Source organism: Corvus kubaryi, unplaced genomic scaffold, assembly GCF_017639235.1.
Source record: "Corvus kubaryi isolate FWS band 111438036 unplaced genomic scaffold, C.kubaryi_AGA036_p1.0 66, whole genome shotgun sequence".
Lineage (NCBI taxonomy): Eukaryota > Metazoa > Chordata > Aves > Passeriformes > Corvidae > Corvus > Corvus kubaryi.
In genome coordinates this window covers 31,824,763-31,842,423 of record NW_024582054.1, presented here as the reverse complement: position 1 = coordinate 31,842,423, position 17,661 = coordinate 31,824,763, and the positions used below count along the sequence as shown (strand labels likewise).

At 46.9% G+C, this 17,661-nt stretch overlaps 1 long non-coding RNA gene across 1 annotated transcript; it reads left to right on the top strand.

The window, feature by feature from the left end:
- The first annotated feature begins 12,070 nt into the window (after positions 1 to 12,070).
- On the top strand, positions 12,071 to 17,316 carry LOC121673875. Its single transcript, XR_006019345.1, has 2 exons — positions 12,071 to 13,329; positions 17,064 to 17,316. It is a non-coding gene; the product is annotated as an uncharacterized LOC121673875 (long non-coding RNA).
- Positions 17,317 to 17,661: the final 345 nt, after the last annotated feature.

Genomic DNA, 17,661 nt, shown 5'->3' with positions numbered 1-17,661 from the left:
TATTGTATTATGGGTGAATGTGAAGGCGGTTGGTATTAAAATCCACTGCAGAAGTGTGTCTCACTGATGGAAAACCTCTTTGGCTCAATATCACATCAATAGTGTCAAAATTTTGAGCCAAAGGAAAATAGGTTTGGAACCAAAGTCTGCAAGAAAAATGTGTTTCTAGGTATCATCAGAGGTTGTTCGTCCTTTGAAGACCACTATGACAAGCCAGTAATTCAAAATTGCATGTAAAAAAGACCCTTAGGGTTTGTATTGTTATTATGAAGAATTTTTTTTAGACTCACAAGAATTGGTCATCATTTCATGTTTGTTTCCCTAAAGACTTCCCCATCTTGAAGCATGCGAATGAGAGATTGTGTGAGTAAGGCTATTTTTTTACACTTGTAATGGAATTTTTTTTCCTTCTCATGAGACAGAATTAATTCCTGCAGTCTCAGCCCTTCAGAATCATGACAATCTCAGTCAGGAATGCCACAAGAATGGTTAACAGCAAGAGTGAATGAACACAGTGCCACCCTCCCAGGGACTGCTCCACCTTTTTGTTGCCTCCATCAGGAGAAGGTGGTTGATCCAGGAGGAAGGCAGGATCACCTGCCCCAAACAGCATCCAAACAAAATGAAAAGGAAGAGTTCAGACATGTTCCAGTAGAAAAACTGGGAAAGAGGCTCTTTTCTAAGCAAGGCAAACACAGCTTTTGCTCTGTTCCTCCAAGTACGAGAGGCACTTGGTTGTTGCAGATACTCTTAACTGTGAACAGTTCCCATTACTCTTTATTTTCTGGCACCTGCACTGATTTCATCTCTCCTTAACAGAGAAATGTTAGAAGTTCCTTTTGGCTTTATGTTGATCTCATTGACCACAAGGTTCAGTTAATTTGCTGCAGCATCCACAAGGATAAATGGAAAAAGAGAGAGAGCTTCAGCCCTTCACAGTCAGAAATATCCCAAGGATTCAGCTTTCAAGGGTGTCTCTTAAGCACTTTGGAGAGTTGTGCTCTTGTCTGTTGTGACTGCCACATAAATAGCAGATTTGGGTGGGGGTAGAAGTGTCAGGCTTTGTGCAAAATGCAGCATCACTTAAAAAAAAAAGCACAAATGAGAATCACAGAACCTTGGAATGGTTTAGGTTGGAAGGAACCTTAAAGACCCTCTCATTCCAACCCCCTGCCATGGGCAGGGACACCTTCCACTATCCCAGGTTGCTCCAAGCCCCATCCGACCTGGCCTTGGACACTTCCAGTGATCATGGGGCAGCCACAGCTTCTGTGGGCACCCTGTGCCAGGGCCTGCCCACCCTCATGATCAAGAATTTCTTCCAAAGATCCAATCTATGAGATGGCATCTCTGGGAGCTGGGTTTCAGCACGTGATGCCACAACCCTTGGCAGCAGCAGAGAGCTGCTCCTCAGCATTCTGGTGCTGTGACAAGGATCTGCAGAGCTGTGTTCATTGCTGCTCTCTGTGGAACTGCACTTTAAATCACTCTACTGACCCAATCAATGCTTTGTATAAACAACAGCTTCTCTGGGGAGGATGGAGATGTTCTTTTACCCTGCAGTAGGTGCTACAAGAAGTGATTGCACTAGAACAAGTGAGAGGATAAGGAAATGCAGGGGGGAGAGCAAGAGCTTCTGAAACCAGCTTTCCTGCAAGAGCAAACCTTCCTGAAGCTGTGTTCCAAGGGCTCTGTCAGTCTCCTGGGTGGTTTAGGGTGCTGATGTATAATTTAGGTCCCCTTTGTTGCAGAGTAAAGAGCAGTTGAGCTGTTCCTGTGCCCAGGGCTGCAAGGCTGGGTCAGGACTGTGCTTTGCTAAACAAAGTGTGGTAATTGAATTGAGAACATGCAGAGAGCTGACAAATGAGGGATGGGGATGGGATGGGAGGCAGCAGATGGATACACAGGCAAGGAGATTGTTTAGGAAAGGATGAGGCAGCCCAACCAGTGGGAGAGGCCATCAGCTCATAATCCCAGGAAAATTACTGCGTGGGGTTTTATTGTCTGCAATGCTGAGCATCTCACATTTTGTTCCAATTATCTTCTCTTGCAATTAATCAAAGGTGTTGTCATTGTCATTGACTGAATTGTGGAGAAATTTTGAGAAAAATATGTCAGGAAATGCCCAGTGAATACCATTTTCAGGCAGTTTTAAAAATTCCCCATAGAGCTGTGTTCTCTTCCAGCTTGTTGTGACTGACCAATCTTTTTGGAAGCTTCTGGGTTCTTGGCACTGGGCTCAAAGATCTGCTGCTGGTGGGGATTACACCATGGATGGCAGTGGGATCTGCTAATCCTTCATCCCCACTGCAACCTCTGCCATTCCCATTCAAAGAGCATTTTGGAGAGGTGAAAAAGTGCAAACCCTTGACTTTTTCTTCCTCCAGGCTTCCCCAAAACAATGTGTCCTGCCACATAAACATAAGGGAACCTCTGTAAATCTGGCACTCCATGTGTGGATCATATTACAATTATTTATATTCCTAGGAAAAGCCAGGGGGAGAAGGGAGGGTTGCTTTAGTTTTTATCTGACTCTCCATTTTGACTTTGAAATGGAAAAAACCCCTAAACGTATCTTCTAGAAATTTATCTATTTCTTACTTTTGGATTCAATCTTGTATTTCAGGTTCCTGTAAGTAGTTTTCCGGAGTTGGAAATGGTAAGCACATGTTCTGTGAGCACAGCCAAGCCTTGATAAGGAATTTTTCTGTCTGCGTCTCCAAGTTCCATTTTGTTTCTACAGCTTTTATGATTGAAAATGCACATTTCTCATGGGCACTCACAGAACTGAAACAGCGTGATTTGCAAGCTTGCTAAATGGATTTCTTCCAAGCCAGTCATTGGGGTATGTCATCAAAGCTTAACAGCATCAAATAGAATTCCATCCAGGAAAAGTATTAAAAACCCACCTCTATACAGCTCTATTTTTCAGTTAAATCTCAGCAGCAGAGAGGTGAGGGGGTAGGGAGGGTGTTACTGGATTTCAGGATTGTAGCATGGAAACCAAACCCCTGGCTTTATTTTTTGGTTTGACTGAATTCCTGGTGAAGTTTGCTCGTGTCTTACATTGGGAAAGCACTGGAACGAGGGTGTTTGTTCATGGATTGGACTGGCAGTGCTAGGAAAGCACAAAACTGAAATGTCAGAAGCTTTTATATTTGCAGAGAATCTTTTTCTGACTTTGATAAGGAAAATCTGGCATTTTAGAAGTGAGGTGCTCAAGAATCCAAATCCATGGCTTTTTTCCCCTTCTCTCCCCTTCCTGAAGATAAAAGAGAGCTGCTGTATGGTGAGGGTGGTAGGACATGAGATTCCTGGCATAGGAGGAGATCCCAGCTCTCAGGCCAACACTGGCTCTGGGAGAGGACTCCAGCTGGTGTCACCCTTCCCTGCTCAGCTTATCTTGGTTTTCAGTATCAGAAACAGAAAATCTCACGTGCACACTTCATCTTACCTGAATTGTGCGAAATTGGATAAAAGTGAGGTTTTTGTTATTCCTGTTCCTAGCTCAGAGGTGGAAGTTGTCAAAATTAGCTGCTAAAAACATGAGCTGACCTTCCCTTGCCTTATGAATTGCTACAGGATAACATTTCCGTCCTGATGGAGGAAAGATGTGTGTGCCAACCTCCTCCCAGTGGGTTAAGCACTCACATGTGTAAAATGACACATGTGCAAAAATTCTGTTGGATTCCAGTCTGAAATGTAATAGAAGAAGAGCTGGAACCCTGCAACTGTTTAACAGCTCACTGTTAACACTTGGCACAAGCACTGGAGGCAAGATTGCATCCTATGGGATTGTTACAACATGGGAAATTCATCCTTCCCATAGGTGTCCAGTGGTGTTCTGTGTGTGGAACTGAAAGCTTCTGTATAAGCATTGAGATATTTGCCTCATTGACATATTTGATAGGATTGTTCCTATGGAGATCTCTTTTTAATTCCCCTTTCTCTGCTGCACTCCTGATTTAGATGCCTGTCTTTCATAAGTTATCTCAAAATACTCGTTATTCTGATCGTGTGTTGATGCCTCCCCCAACCTTCCAGGACTTGGATGGGATTTGGCTTCTTTGCTCTTGTGAATGTGGCCAGATCACTTATCCCAGTCTCTGTGTTGTGGCATCCTTGAGCCAGGTCAGGGAACTGCAACAAAAGGTTTTTCCAAAAATCCCAAATAAAATTATGGAAATCTCAGTATGGTGGTGTGGCCAGCTGAGCAGAGGCCAGAATAAGGCCTGGGCTTTGTTCCTGTGATGGCAATAACACAAACCCACAATCCTGCATCCATGTCTGCAGCTTTTGTTGTATTTTGGGTAGAAGGGGAGGCCTGTTTTTGTCTTTTGCTCTCATTCTCTGCCATGAGAGGTGAGTACAGAAAGGGGATTCTTATAAATTCTTATAATTATAAGAATTATATTGTTATTTTGTTCTGTATACATTACTTCATATTTAGGTTAAAATACAGAAAGCAGAGAAAAGAAGTGGAATCAGAAGCCTGTGAGGTGCCTTGATTGGAGCGGGCGGGGGGGGGGAGGGGATTCATTCCCCAATATTTCCAGGGCAAGAAAGGGTCATTTTGGGAAGATGTGCTTTTTTACCCCCTCTGTAGAGTTTTCTTGGGGCAGAGAATCATTGTCCTTCTGGTCAAACTTCATCCCAAAGGCTTCAAGCTCTCAGGCTGGCAGATCCTGCACCAAAGTTGTTGAGGACCTTGAAGGGGTAGGTGAAGCCCTTGAAATTTCTTGAACTAAAAGTGGAGCTCTAGCCCATGGTCTAGGGCAGTTCCCAGAAAAACAGTTGGGAAGAAGAGAGATGTAAAAATCACTCCCCTGAAGAGCTGAGCAGGTGCTGAGCAAAGAACTCTACTAAACCCCAAAAAACTGAAACCACCTGGGAAGCAGCAATCCTGCTACTGCTGCCTACTCTGCTGATGAGCTGGAAGGTCTGGGAGGTCTGGGAGGAAGGCAGTGAACTCCCAGCAGTGCCAGTCTTCATCCTGCCTACCCTGGGCAGACAAGGCAGCAGCTTGGACTCTTTAGACCACTCTCTCAGCTCTGTTCTCTCCTGGCAGGGGTGCCCAGCCCTGCAAATTAGGGTTGCTAACTTCCTATTGCCTTGACCTGGCTGCAGGCAGGGATGCAGTGGGGTCGTTCCCTGCTCTTCCAGAGGTCTCAGCACTCCAATTTGTTACTGTCAGATGAAAAAGCCTCCCGTGGTTGGTGCCTGTTCCCCAATACTGGTGCAGTTGTACTTCCCCTGCAGCCTGTTATCACCTGGAGAGCCGAGTGTTTGATCACCATGGAAAAATCTTGCCACTGAAACGAGGACTTAGAGCTTATTTTTAATGGGTTCTGGGAGCTGCTTCTTGCAGTGACGGAGGATTTGGCTGGGTGAGTGGCATCCTGTCAATTTTTTTCCCCCCTTCTTTTTATCCTGACAGTCTGGGAAATTGTGCTGCTCCTGCGTGATGTGCCCTTGGAGAAGGGCATTCAGCATCCTGCATCTGTCACACAAATACCATCTTCCCTCTCCTTCCCTGCTGCGTTCCCTTCATCAGCACCTATGGCAAAGCAGCAGGCACCGAGCCACAGATCAAACGTGGCACTCTGTGAAACCCAGCAGCTGCTTAAAGAGCGCTCAGGTCTGCTCCTGCCGAGTGTTTAAAGCAGCTTTCCAGGCAGCACCGTGCCAGGTGCTGGAGACTCAGGGATTCCTCTGGCCCTTAAGCTCTGCAGCTCAAGACTGAGGGGGATTTCCTGTGCTGGGGCTGCTGAGCTGTTGCCTCTTTGAACAGCTGATTTTGTTTTGAATCCCAGAATGATCTGGTTTGGAAGGGATCTTAATGCCTATCCAGTTCCAATCTGGGGGCATCTTTCACTAGCCCAGGTTGCTGCAAGCCCCATCCAGCTTGGCCTTTTGCTTTGTTTTGTTTCCCCAGATCCATTAACTAAACTCATCTTTGCTGTAAGTGTTTTCTTTTTAAAAGCAGTTGAATTCTTGCCTCCTCTAATGGTGACAAGGATGTTTTCCACTGTGTGAAACAGTGGTTTTGTTTTGGTTCTTTTAGGCCTTAATACAGACAATAGTGCTGGTTTGTGCAAGTCCTGCTAAATCCAGGAGGATCCAAAGGGTTGAGATGGGGCCCATACCACAGAGAGGCATCCTCTTGGAAAACAAAGGGCAGGAGTTTGAGTCAGAGGGTGACAGATTCTCCTTTCATGCTTCTAGCAATGGTTTTGCATCTTCTCCTTGTACTGTTTCTCAGGTAAAGGTCTTTGAGGGAGTAACTCCTTGTTTTCTCTGCACTGGGCCAGTAAATAACAGCAAAGAACTGTTCATCCCTGCCTACCCTGAACTACTTGTGGTTTTATCTTAATTGCTTCATTCTCACAACCCACACTCAATCTTCTCAGAAAATCAGAGCCTTGAACTTCATTCCAGGATCTTGAGGAAATCTCACATCTCCCTGCCATTTCCCAGACTCTCTCACCTACGAGAGCAAACCCCATCTCTCCCTGCTTGATGTACTCCGCATTTCCTCGGGGATTATCTAAACAGAGCCCACGTGATCCCTCTCTCTCTCAACCCCTCTACAAATGGGAAGGCATAAATCACAGGGCCTTACAAATAAACACAGCTGGCAAGATGTTGTTTTTCCCTGTCTGAAGTACCACCAGTTCTTTCATCTGCCGCCTCCTGGAAACGTGTCTGTTCAGAGAAAGTACAACCCTTCCCATGTACACACAGTGTTTTTCTGCCACTTCTCCTTGCAAGCTGTAATGGGAACCCTGCACCAGAAACACTCAAAGAAATGCAGCCAAGTGAATACCTCTTACTGTTTTCACTTCTCTTCAGCTTGGCTCTGAAAGCTGAAAGCATTCCTGTTTGTGAGGAAAGGAATGGCTGGCTAAGAAAGGGAAAATCCTGACCGTGAAATCCTGCTGCAGCTTAATTTTCAGACTTGTGACTTTTCGTGGTATAGTTGGGGGGGTGTTGGGCATCATTAATTCTGAAAATATTCTTTGTAAGCTGAAGAAAGGGTAAGTTCTTGCCATAACGAAAACAACTCAGAGCTGAGCACTAAAAAATGCTACAAAAACTGGAGATGTTTTTACAGTTAAGCCTCGTCTGCAGTTCATTTAAAATAATCATGTTTACATGGAGGTGAATTAGTGAGCTGAGCTCTGCCAGTGCCTCACCATAGTTAGAAGTACCCAGCCAAGAATTATAACTCTGGTAATTCAGTCCCTGCCTGCTGTACCCCTGGCTATGTGCAAGAACCCAGAGGCAGAAAGGCCAGGCTGAGGGGGTGGTGGCATCCAAAATCACTTTAATCAGTGATGAATGTTGTAGAAATATTCCTGGGGGAATAAGTGCTGGATCCATGCTTTGCCTTTCAGTGCAGAATAACTGTTTTTCTGTCTCTAACTGGTAAGGGCAGGCAGGGTTCTTGTTGCTGTGGCTCTGCTGAGGGTGGGATTCCATTTGGTGGGCAGTGAAGGTGTCCACACTTCTGCTATCCCTCTGCACCTCCTTATGGTTTTTGGAACAGGCTCTCTAGGATGGGAGTCACCTCTGCTCTTGGAGAGTCCCCGTTTGGGGTAAGGTGGGTCTTTCTGTTCATTCCCCACATCCCTGGATGGTTGGGATCAGGGCTGGTAGAGATGAGCCCACCCAGTTGTCATTTTCCTCTAGGACCATTGTCCTGAGAGCCTCTAAGTGAGCAAATCTCATCTTCCAACCTTTCTTCGAGGAGTGTTGGCTGCTAAATATTTGGAATTAGCAGTGACCAAGAAGGGTCCATGCAAGTGTTTGACTGCTCCACTCTTGTCCTTAGTTCAGCTACTACTCCTTGCTTTAGAGTAAAATACACTTATGAAATGAGTTTTGCATCTGATACACATGTATAATACCAGGGAACAGTTCTGGCATGTCTGTGCTGTGTGATCCTGGAAGGAGCCTGAGAAAGCATTTCTCCCCCCAAACTTGTGAGTGGCAGGATGACTTCCCAGCAAAGGTCTGTGAGCAATCGCAGAGAGCAAAAGCTTTTCGGTTTTGCTTTGATGATCAAAAATGCAGTTGCCTTGAGTGTTGGCTGATATGAGAAGGAGCTTTATTCCAGGCAGCCTCTGCTGTTTTCAGTTAATTGAAGCTCGTGGTTGTTGCAATGCCTCTCCTGACCCTCGGCTCGTCTCCTATCTCCGTCTGCCACTAGTGAGCTGTCACCGGAGATGCTCTTCCTGCCTGGGCTCTCAGCCTGCTCCTGGAGATGCTGTTCCTGCTCAGCCTGGTCCTGGCAGACTGGACCTGTCCTTTCCAGGCTGTGTGTCAGCAGGGACACGTGGCCTGGCAGCTGCTCCATGCTGGAAACTCGGTTGTAGTTGTCTTCCTTGTTACTGCACCCTGTGCTGGCCAGGAAGCGTCAGCCATGGGGCTGCCAGCTCGGGCTTGGCTCATCCACCCTCATCCCTAGAAGGGAAAGGTAGACACAGGGAATCATAGAATGGTTTGGGTTGGAAGGGACCTTAAAGATCATCTCATTCCAACCCCCTGCCATGGTCAGGGACACCTTCCACTAGACCAGGTTGCTCCAAGGAAAAAAAAGGAGGAGTTCAGCTTTCAAGGGTGTCAAGAATCCTCCTTGACAAGGAGCAGGTTACAAAGGTACACGGGTAGGGACAAGCAGGGGGGTGTGTTGGTGGCAGATGGGCTCTGTGCTGGGTGCTTGCTCACTCCTTTGGGTCTGGATCAGTATGATCATGAGATCTCTTTCTCCAAGTGGAAATAGGCTGGAGGAATCTCGATGAGATCAAAAGGAGATAATTTCATTAAAGAAGCCTGCAAGTTCCTTTTTTGTGGGTATTACTGCTGCTTAATGTTGGGGATCAGATTCTTCCCTGATATAAATCTGCCTGTGGCTCCTTTGGCTTTTATGGCACCAAAGCCATTTACTGCATCTTGTGATTCACTGGGTCTGTGCCTGGATGGTTTCCAAGCCGTTGTCTGCAGATGACTGGAATCACAGCCCTGGGTCCGTGGTGCTCTGCTGGGTGTTTGCAATCCAGAGCATCTGCCCACAGAAGCTGTGGCTGCCCCATCCCTGGAAGTGTCCAAGGCCAGGCTGGCCAGGCTTGGAGCAACCTGGGATAGTGGAAGGTGTCCCTGCCCATTACAGAGGGTTGGAACTGGATGAGCTTTAAGGTCTCTTCCAACCTAAACCATTCTAGGATTCTATGATTCCATTAAGGACTTCTTAATTAGGCTGCCTTGTATTGCACAGTAAACTGGGTGTGTTGACAGCAGCCTGTGGTCCAAAAGCTACAGATGCCACTGCTCTGAACACTCCTCACTAACCCAATAGCTTTTAATTTGTGTAAATAAAGATTCTCCTTACTTCTTTTTTTTTTCTTTTTTTTTTTGTCACTTGTGGGGCTGGGAGAGCTCTTTGCCAGCTGCTCTGCCCAGATATCTTTTTCTCCAGATAACAAATCTTGGGACTAGCAGCTGAACCACGACATGCTGCCATTTTAATGAGCTGTAAATTTAGAGCATCTTGGCGTATTTGGAGAAAGTATAAATCATAGGTTATTCCTGATTTCTTTTTTTTTTTTTTTTTTATTATTTCCAAAGCAAACCAGTAGCCAAGCATTAGGTTTCTTTCAGCAGTGACAGGCTAATTGTTTCAAAATGGGGCCGTGAAATATGTTGAGTGCTGCAATGCGGGATCAGCTGGAACATCTGTTCCTGAAAAATGCCGTGTAGGAACATCGCTTCGAAACAGAGATAAGCCAGTTCGAACAGGATATGAGGGAACCTTGCAAAGCTGAGAAAATTGCTGTCATGACAGCTGTAAAACCAAAAACCTCTTGGAAATGCAGCCTGGGAATGCTGCTCCTAAACAGAAGCAGAGAAGAACTGATCTGGGTTTCCAGGCAGGGCACACAGTCCTCTTGCAAAGCCTTTAAAAAGTTCCTTGCCCATTTCTCTCTGCAAGAGCATTTTGTAAGCTCTGAGATGGCTTGGAAAGGCAGTTTTCACATGAAGAAATTAGCTGGGAATTCATGTGGTTTGCAGCAAGTATGAGACAGTCGTCACAGATTGGATTTTTCCTGCTCTGTGGCCACCACCAGAAACATGGCACAAACTTGGAAGGATGCAGGACAGACATTGTCTTCATCTGTTATTTTTACAGCTATTTCTGCATCCTGCTAGGTGTCCTTGTTAAGGAAAAGACCATCTTGGATTTTTTTTCCCCCCCAAAATGTGTGTAATGTAGCAGGAATAATTTATTTTCGCGTGGCAAATGAAACATCTAGATATTAGGATAAAAGATTTTTGGATATTAGGAAAATGTTTTGATTTGGATATAAGGAAAAAGTTTCTCACCCAGAGGGTAGTGGGGCACTGAACAGGCTCCCCAGGGCAGTGGTCACAGCACCAGCCTGACAGAACTCAAGGAACATTTGGACAACTCTCTCAGGCACAGGGTGTGATTCTTGGGGTGTCCTGGGCAGGGCTGGAGTTGGACTTGATGATCCTTGTGGGTCCCTTCCAACTCAGGATATTCCACAATTCTATGATCTGAAGAAAACAGTGCTTGGATATTGGATAGTTTAGGGTTAGGGTAAAGGTAATGCATAAATTTGTGATGCAACCCAAGTGCCTGATCAAATGCTGGTTTTCCATGACTTTGTCCCTGAGAGTATTTGGGTGGCTGCTGCTGCTGCTGGTGGTAAAACTGAAACCAAACAGAAAATTTATCCACACCAAATGGAAAATTTCAGTGTGCAAATGTTTTGAGTAATGTGAAAGAAGCTCTGAAAGGAGCAGGGCTGGGGACAAGCTTAAAAACATGGAAGTATTTTGGGTTACTGTGCCCAAGCTTCAATTTCATGAGATATTTAAAACACATCTCTACATGTAAGTGTAAGTATATACCAGCTTCAATGAGCCCCTTGCCTTGGGTAAATTTAGGCATAGGCTCAGCTGTGGATGAGAAAGGAGAAGGAATCAGCATGTTTTCTCCTCAGAGCCCAAATAGTAACAACTCTGAGTAAATCTTGGTTGAGTACATAAAGCAGATGAGTGCAAAAACCACTGTGATAAATGCTCTACCAGTCTTTAAATCTTGCTGATCTTTAATCTGATAACATTTCCTCCCTCAGACAAACTGGTGGGTGTAGGATTTCAGCCCTCAGACTGTGTGCTGGTGTGTGTGGATGCATTACATGCTGTGCCTCAGGGCAGCCAGCGCATGCAGAAATTAGGAATCTGGGTTTTTCGGTAAGAAATAGAGAGTTTTTAATCTGTCTTTTGTTAAGTTTATTCTTTAACAGAGAGCTTTCTCACTCAGCCAGGAAATTCTGCTTTAGAGGTGGGGGTGCTGCAAATCCAGCTTACACACAGGTTCCTGATGCTTGCAGTGGAGATTAAATAAAATAATTTCTCCTGCTGCTCCCTGTCCTCTGTTCCTGTCCCAGCTGAGGGATTTGTTCCAGATGGTGGTGGGTGGGAGTGCTCTGTGCAGGGGGTGAGGAGGGAGGTGTGCTCTGTCCTCTGTGCGCCCCTCACAGGTGATGTCCAAAGGATGAATGTGCCAAACCCCACCACCCTCTGCTCCAGCTGAGCTGAGAAAGGGCTGCAGAAGGACCTCCTGCTCCTGCCCCCTTGCCAATAACGTCTGGCCCTTCCCTGCATCCTTCAGGCATCACCATAGGTAGCAGGAAAAGACTGAAAATCCCTGGGTTTGTGCTTGGTCAGAGGATGGAGCAAACCATCCATCTACAACTCCCTGAAAGGAGGTTGGAGTGACGTGGGGGTCGGTCCCTTCTCCCTAACAAGTGACAGGACCAGAGGAAACAACCTCAAGTTGCACCTGGGGAAGTTTAGATTGAATATTAATGGAAATTTCTTCATGGAATGGCTTGTCAAGCATTGGAACAAGCTGCCCAGGAATGTGGGGGAATCACCATTCCTGGAGGGATGTAAAAGGCCTGTAGATGTGGCACTGGGGGACAGGTTTGGTGGTGGGTTTGGCTCTTGCAAAACTGTGGTGAGGTGCCCAGGTCAGGCCATTTCACTGCTGCTCTCCACTGCCTCTGCCCTCCTGGGCTGGTGCTCCCTGGATGATTCACCCAGCCTTGGCATGCTCAGACTTCACACTGGCTCAGGGTTTGTGCTCCTGCATCCCCTCAGGTGGGGCTGGGCTGCTCTGTCCTCTGTGGGCTGGCGCTGCAGTTCACTGGTGCAGCACAACCTCCTTTAAATCCCAAATATCCCCATTTTGGAAGGTGATGAGCATCCAAACAGCAGCATCAGGAGTTTCAAAGCCTGTTCTTCAGCATTGAAGTCCCCAGTGTCACATTTGTTCTTACTGATGAGGACTGGCTGCAATGCCAAAATGTCTGTATGAACTAAAATAGCAGAGCCTGTTCCTGGTGCCTTCTGTGAAGAGAATTTCAGAAAGCCATGGTTCCTGCAGCCAAAAAGCAGTGACAGTGATACAGGAACTTTGTGTAAAAGCTGATTTAAACCTTTTATTTAGTTACAGGTTAATGAAGGCAAAACAGCACTGCTGCTTGGGGCATCAGACATTGACTTCAAACCAGTAGAAGCCCAGGAACTGAGTTTAAATCCCAGCTTGGAAGACATCTCTCCTTCAGGGGTGAGAGCTACTGACACGAATCACTCTGTCCCTGCTTTTGTGTGTGTCTTTTCCAGGATATTGTGGTGCTCCCTGTGCTCTCTGCCATTCAAAGACCTTCCAAGTACCACAGCAGTGTGGGTGCTGTAGTTTTTGTGTGGGGTTACTACTCACAGCAAGGAGATAGAAATAAGGCTGGAATCAAGGCTGATTTTAAGTGCAGGCTCTGACCCAGGCAGCCCATGGCTCTCACTAAGTGGCCAGGCCTGGCACTGCTCACATATCCCAATCAACCCACCCATGTGTCCAGCTGGGCTCTTTTGGCTGCTCTGGCTACTTCATTGATCCCCAAATTAATCTGCCCACAGACTCCTCTCTTTGCAGCTCCTCGGCAGCTTTGCCTGGAGCAGGAGCGGATTTCTCATCTCTCTGCTGAGTTTACACGAGGTGAATTCACAGAGCTGCCAGCGAACTTCCCAGGCTGCAGCAGAGACATTCCTGCCTCTGAGTGAAAACCCAAGGCTGAATTGGATTTCTCCTGTTTCACTAATTGGCTCAGCACTGTGGTTGGTATTTATGGCTTGTGTGCTGCTCCTTGATTTCTCGGTCTGGCTGTTTTGTTATGCTGCTCCTACGGAACACGGGAATATCATGCTCTCTTTGGGATATGCCAACAACTCGGGAAGTGGGTGAGTGTAGCCAAACAGATTTTCCACCTTCAGGAGCAGGGAAACTGCTGAACTGTTGCCTGCCTTTTGTTTAGCATGGGAGCTGCTGCATAGATCGTATTTACTGTGAGTATTTCTCCAAAGGGAGCCAGCAAGGAAAGACTTCTGCCTCCATCAGCTGTAGATCCAGGCATTTTGCTTGGTTCACAAGGGGGAATGGCCTTAAAATGAAAAAGCGCAGATTTAGATTAGATTTTAGGAAGAAATTCTTGACAGTGAAGGTGGTGAGGCCCCGGCATAGGCTGCGGCTGCCCTTGGATCCCTGGCAGTGTTCCAGGCCAGGTTGGATGGGGCTTGGAGCAACCTGGGGTAGTGGAAGGTGTCCCTGCCCTTGGCAGGGGGTTGGAACTGGATGGTCTTTAAGGTCCCTTCCAACCCAAACCATTTTGTGATCCCATGGGTCTCCTGCTGCGTTTGTTTTCAAATCTTGACTGGGCAGGAGCACAGCCAAGTACTGGGGGTCTCATCCTACTGCAGCATTATTTCCTTCCAGAACTATTATCTTCCCTATTTTGGAGGACACCTGCTCCTCCAGAAGTGTTTTTAAGTGGTTATGAGGCTATAAAAAGAGAAAATTGAAATGCTGGGAGAAATTCTGCAGACCCTTCAATGACACTTCTGTGAGCAGCAATGGAAAAATGCAGCTGGGCTGCTCTCCTGGAGCTTTTGCTAGCGTTTGACTCCTGGAAAAGTCTGTCTCCAACCAGGCTGGTATCAATGGCAGTGCTGCACCATCATGGAGGTCCCTGACCCCCCCACCCCAATCCTATGTGAAATGGAAACCATCAATTTCTCTTATTATTCATTGCAATTCTTCAATTTACTCTCGGCCAACGCAGCTGAAAAGAGGGAGGGGAAGTGTTGGGGATGTGACAGGATGGTGTTCCTGCATCTGTTGCTAAATTGAGCCTTTTGAAAGCATCCTTGAGTGGAAGTCAGCCTGCAGCAGGTCCTTTGCAGAGGGGATGGGGGGGGGTTTGGGGTGGGTGAAGGCAAGAGCGATGGACCTGAGTTGCCTGTTTGGCCATTTCCCCCAGGATCAGCTTCCCTGAGTTCATCAGGAGAGCACCAGAGCCCTCTGGATTCCTTCTCATGGTTTAAAGTAAGGCCTTTTCCCCCAAGGAGCTGCTGCAAAAAGTAAAAAAAAAAACCCAGTGGCCTCTTTATAACTTTTTATGCAGCCACATTCTAATTAAGAAACAAAACTCATCACAAATTGCTTTCCAAGGGACCTACTCCAAGTGGGGATTGAGGGCATTTGCCACGTGGCAGCAGAAACATTTAAAAATGTGTTTTTAGAGTGCAGCAATTTCAGCACATGGGAATAGGCTATTCCAGCTCAGGGGATTTGACTATTCCCCATTTGGAGGCCCTGAACAGTGCTTTGCTGAGAACAAAAATGTCTTCAGCAAGCACAAAAATCCCATTTAGCTCAAGGATTCAGTGGATGGCCGTGCTGGAAAACTGAAGCATCAGCAGGGAAAGTTGTTCTCTTGATGCTCTGGTCAGATGTTAACACTTCTGAGAGCCAGCGATCCCGAGGGATTCAGGATTAGTTTAGAGCCATTACCCCTTGTCCTACATGCTTTTGTATTCCCTTTTTTTTTTTTTTTTTTAAAGCAGAAATGCTTCCACAGCAAGAAAAACACAAGTTATGAATAAAGGATTTCATTTAAATTCCTGGTGAGGGGGGTCTGAGCTGGCAGCCAGGGCTGGGGGGGTGACACCTCTCCCTGCCCCCTGTCAGGAATGAACACCCCAGCAGCCTCACAGCCCCTCTGCCAGCTGTGAGCCTTCACACCCCTCCAAACCCCTCCTTGCCAGCTCTGAGAGCAGCCACACCACACCACAGGGCAAGGCAAGGTTGGGAAACAGCCCCCGAGAAAAAGAAAATGACCAAACCAGTTGTTTCTAACCCATGCAGGGAGCAGGGGGCTGTTTTGAAGCACTTCGGAGCCTTTCTCTGTGGCCTCAAGCCTGCCCAGAGGATGCTTCCCAGCTCTCCAGCCTTTTTTCAGTCAATTACATCAAAACTTACCCTCCAATATTCCATCCTGAAAGAGGGAGGGCTTCATCCCATCTTCCCAGGCCAGCAGGGGAGTGGGGAGGGGGCAGCCAGAGGAGACAGGTGCTCTCTGTGAGCCAAAGGTGCCATTTATGGGAACATTTGTGGGAGGGAAGAGAGGGAGGGCTTTGGGGCTCAAGGAAAATCTGCAGCTGGTTTTTTTTCCATCCCTGGCTCCCTCTCCAGCAGTGCTGTTTCGTGGGCAGCACCATCGAACTCATCACCTCCTGCCCCAGCCATGCAGAGGCTTTCCAGGAGGTTCCTGGGCACTGGAGAATTGCAAAGGGCTGCAGGAAAGCAAATTGGCAGCAAGAAGGGGCAAGAGCTCAGCCAGGAACAGATGCAGGTATGGAAAGAGGAGAAAAACAAAGAGAAAAGCAAATTGTGCCCCAAAACCTCAAGCTGCAGATCAGTCCTATTTTTTTTCCACCTTAATTTTCTGAGATGACTTCTGTATCCTCCTCCCTTTTCTCAGCAGAGTCCAGCTGAATTTTCCTTCCTGGCAAGGATTGGACAGTCCCTGTCAGCAGCTGCAGACAGACTGATTGCAATGTGTCACACATGCATATGTATAGGTGTATTTATATGCATATCTATATATAGGTGCTGCCCTGAAACTCTCTGAGACTATCCAAGGGCACAGTCCCACATCACCCCCTCAAACTTCTCCCCCCCTTACCCCAAACTGGAAGGCATTTCAAAGTCAGGTTGAAGGTCTTCAATTTCTCTGCTGCCTTGGAAAACTTCCCTGCTGCTGGAAGCAGCACTTCCATTGAAGCACTGCAGTCCTGGCACTCACAAGCTCTGCTTGCCCCGACACAGATCCTGCTACAAGCATTTTAGAGTGAACAGTGTGAAAACCCATTTATGAACAGGCAGGGATTGGGAAGAGCCCCGACCTGGAGCAGTGGAGTTTCAACATTACTTTACAAATAGCAGGGAAATTGAAGCCCATCTCTGTCCTGGGAATTCTGCCATGGATGTGGATGGGTGATTTAAACTAAGAAACTGCTTTAAATGCTGCATCCAGCTCTGGGGTCCCAAATATAAGAAGGACATGGACCCAATGGAGAAAAGATGCTCCGAGGGCTGGAGTGTCCTGCTTTGGAGCCAGGCTGAGAGAGCGGGGGATGTTCAGCCTGGAGAAGAGAAGGCTCTGGGGAGACCTCAGAGCCTCTTCCAGTGCCTAAAGGGGCTCCAAGAGAGCTGGAGAGGGACGTTGCACACGTGCTTGGAGTGACTGAATGAGGAGGAATTACTTTAAAATCAAAGAAAGTAGGTTTAGATTAGAGATTAGGAAGAAATTCTTGACTGTGAGGCTGCTGAGGCCCTGGCCCACGCTGCCCACAGAAGCTGTGGCTGCCCCATCCCTGGCAGTGTTCAAGGCCAGGTTGGACAGAGCTTGGAGCAACCTGAGATAGTGGAAGGTGTCCCTGCCCATGGCAAGGGGTTGGAATGAGATGGTCTTTAAGGTCCCTTCCAACCCCAGCCATTCTGTGATTCTGTGATTCTCCTGCTGAGTTGGTTTTTGAAGCAGAACCAGGAAGGATCACAGCCAAGTTACCAGAGGTCTCATCCTACCAGACAATTAATTTTCTTTCATAACTATTATCTTCTCTTTTTCTTTTAGGTGCTCTCTCCCTTGCGCTGTTGGCTCAGCCAGTCCGTAAGACCGATGCCACATTTTTCTTCTGGTCACCAAAATTTAATCTGGGACTCAGAGGGAGCATTACCAACACCAGTGTGTGGGGACACCTGTGCCATTTGGTTTATCCCAGTGTGGAGGGAAAGGTCTCATGTGCTACCAGGTTCCAGGCTCCCCCCATCAGATCTATTATTAAAGATACTCCTGCCAACGAGCTCATTAAAAAATACTTTCCTCAGCTCCTTCTGGCCTGGCCCTACCTCTTTTAAAGATGAACCTTTTAATTTGAATGAATCTTTAATTTGATTTTGTGCTCTTCCCATAAAGAGCTATTCCCCAGGATCCTTAGGATGAGGAGTAATTTGATAAGGTTTAAAGAGGAAGTGAAGCCATGGAATTGATCTAATTTTGTTGATGTGGCTGCAAGATTTTATTGCCTGCTTGTAACGGGGTTGGGTAATCATAAAAGAGAGAGGGAGAGGGAAGTCCTGGGGTTTCTTGGTCTGAACTGCTCATCTCCAATGGATTTAACACATGGAGCAGCAAAGGGAAGGGCTCACTCCTGGGTTGGTTTCCTGGTTTT